This window comes from Amphiura filiformis, chromosome 19, assembly GCF_039555335.1.
Source record: "Amphiura filiformis chromosome 19, Afil_fr2py, whole genome shotgun sequence".
In the NCBI taxonomy this organism is placed as follows: Eukaryota; Metazoa; Echinodermata; class Ophiuroidea; order Amphilepidida; family Amphiuridae; genus Amphiura; species Amphiura filiformis.
The window spans coordinates 44081208-44084368 of NC_092646.1; the positions used below are offsets into that span (position 1 = coordinate 44081208).

General features: G+C 39.3%; 1 long non-coding RNA gene across 1 annotated transcript; it reads left to right on the top strand.

Annotated features, from left to right (window-relative positions):
• Positions 1-2815: 2815 nt before the first annotated feature.
• LOC140140735 (uncharacterized) lies at positions 2816-3161 on the top strand. The gene is made up of 2 exons (XR_011857274.1): positions 2816-2881; positions 2915-3161. It is a non-coding gene; the product is annotated as an uncharacterized lncRNA (long non-coding RNA).

Here is a 3161-nt window from a genome sequence, read left to right on the forward strand (position 1 = left end):
ACCATCGTCTTCTTGGTCTTTAACTTCAAGATCTTCCAAAACTTCACGAATCTCTTCTGCACAGGATATTTCCTCCATCATAGCTTGTGCAGTATTGAAATCTGTACATGTAAAAAAAAATATGGTAACACAATTACAGATGAATCGTTATAGTCTGTGCCTTTACATACTTTATGCTATACAGGTGAAGAGTCACTACGGGTCTGTGGGCATAGTGAACACAAGCCCACTTTGATTAATTAGGGCCGTCGCTAGAGGGGGGTATGGGGGTGACACCCCCGATACACAATTTTGTCGGCAAAAATTGACTGTTGTCGTCAAAATCATGTTATTGTCGGCAAATGTAGTCAAAGCTTGGTGTGATTGTCGGCAAATTGCAATAGTCATATAAAAGATTAATGTGTTACGAAATTGTGGTGCTGTTACGTAGTAGACTTATTTTTAATGTTATAGCAGTTACTAATTAAAACAATTGGTCGAAAAAATTATTACTACCCCCCTACCCCCACTTCACAATTCACAAAATATTTCCGTCGGAAAAACATGCTGTACACTTCAATCATATTGTGGGGACAGGTTCTTGATATAAATTCCTGCTATACCGAACTCTCCCTGCGTTGTGCAAGTTGTTCTGTGGCCTTGTTCCTATTAGAGAAATCGATAGATTATGTAGATAGAAGCGCGAAAGTTTTAAAGAAATTTGTATACTCATTTGGCCATCAACAACAGTGCACTTCGGTTATATTTTAAAATGCGCTTTTATAAATACGCACGTGAGCCATGGGCACGACATACCAAGACCAACAAGCGTGACCAAATCCTCATGCATTGACCACTATACAGAAAAGTATAGGATTTTTGTACATAAATATCAAATTTACGTATTAATTGAATTTATTACACATTTTGCAATTCCGAATTTGTAATATGTTATCAAAAACAACATTTTGAAAGTATTTGCTGCACAGCAGTCTCATGTTGTTCAGCCTTTACATTCAAATGTACAGGAAGACCACTCGCTATGTAGAAGGTCACTTCGAGACTTACTGTCTATAAGCTGTTATGGCAGCGCGGAGGTGGTCACGTGCGTATTTATAAAGGCGCATTTATAAATATAGCCGAAGTACCAACACTGATCAAGGTAAATAATGATTATTGTGGCCATTAAAACCAGTAGCGTATCCAGCCCTTTTTGAACGGGCGCGCGCCCCCTAATATCAAAAAAAGAGTGATAGAGTGAAAAGAAAGAATATGAAGGGGGAAAGAAGAAAGGAGAAAAGGGGAAACAAGAGAAGAGAACGGAAAAAAGGAGAGGAAAATTAACAGGACCAAGCGCCTTATAATGTTACAATTCATGATGTTCTTTATACATGTGACCTTAGTTTGTTCAATTTCGTACAGAAGAATATAAATATGCATGGAATTTTTTAGATTTGGTAGAAAATGCTCCGATATATTACTAATATGACACCAAAAACTCAAAAAATTCAAGATTCCAAACCACAGCAAATTTGCAAATTCGTCATATAGTACATTGTATGTACTGTTGTATGTTGTAGGAAACTTTTTTGTCTGCGGGTCCTTTTCCCCTTGAGCTAGATGGTCATAATGGGAAACTTGAAACCGGGTCCTTTATAGTAGTTACCAGTTACCATGGTTACATGACTGCCGATTGTACGGTTCTGCAACTCAAGGAATCGTGCAAGGAGACCCTCACACTGACAATAAACATGAACATGATGAAATACATAATTTTACAGAATGTTGTGACTGGTTCAATCCCCATTCATGCATAGTATAAGAGGGCGTCGCTACTTCCGGTTCCTAGTCAAAGGTCAAAGGTCAGGAGATCAAATGTCAACCAGTGGTTGCGGGTCATGGGTCACTAAGTCATGAATATTCACGGAGGTGGGCATGGCCAATTAACATATATGAATATTAATGAGGTGGGCGTGACTAATTAGCATATTCATGAGATCATAAATATTAAGGCGCGAATGTGATCAAAATACCGCCATTTTGAATCGAAAAGTCTAAGTTTTACCGACGTTAGACAAACGATGAGGCGATTTTTTTTTCTCCTAGTTACCTTTATTAGGAACATTTAAGAAATAATATTAATAACTAAGTGAAACTCTTTATTCTTTATTGAAATCTATTAACTACGACTCCACTCCACCAGGGATTTGTTGTACTCAGTGACTACATTGACCAGTACATCGTTGATTTCGGGGTCCTTATACAACATTCGAGTACTAAACATTCATTTGACAACAAGGATATTTAAATCATGGACAGAAAAAGCAGATGGTATGAGCGAGGGGTCAAAGAAACTATTTATGTGAAACGGGAGGAGCCTTCACTCAATAGGGGAGGCGGCCTACGACACAACTTGGCTGGGGCCTACAGTTCAGCGATCAGGAAGATACCTCTCAGGTTGAACTCAAAGGTGGTGACCTGTGATACTACAACATCCGTTTGACAGGTCAATGAACTTTTACCGCCAGTCCATTTGACTAGATTATAGTTTGAATATCATTATTGTTTACTACCTGGATGAATGGTAATCTTCACAGACGTAACATTTGAGTAATTTCGCGCATGTCTCGCCCTCGAAATCGGAGGTTAAGGTACAAAAGTTAAAATTGTCCACATCAGTACTGCAATCGCCTTGCAATTGCTTATCGTTGTACGCGTAACGTTCGACGAGTTTCTTCAGAAACGTCTTTAAGTCCGAGGCGTTCAGGAGGATTACCGTAAGAATCGAACAATTAATTCCCCGTAATCTTTATTCGCCAAATAAAACCAGGTAGAGGTCAGTTCATAAGAGCAATGTCGGGGATTATAGATCACAATTTTTCAATCGATGGGGAGAGATGAGGTCCCACCAGGCCCGACCGAGTCTCCTACACAGGTTACGCTCCCTGTGGAGGGGCGGAACCAAACTGGCTGATGTGGAGACTAAGCCAGTTTGCGTCGGTCTGATACTCGTCTATCCTCGTCTTTGACCATGCGCAGATCTGGCTGGTCAGGAAGATATTTAATATCCCGAATTTATAATATGCCTACCAGTTCCACCGTATAACCGATTTGCTAGAGAATATTTGTTACCATGTTTAATAAATTCGTATTAATCGTATAATAAAATGTGGCCAAATGTA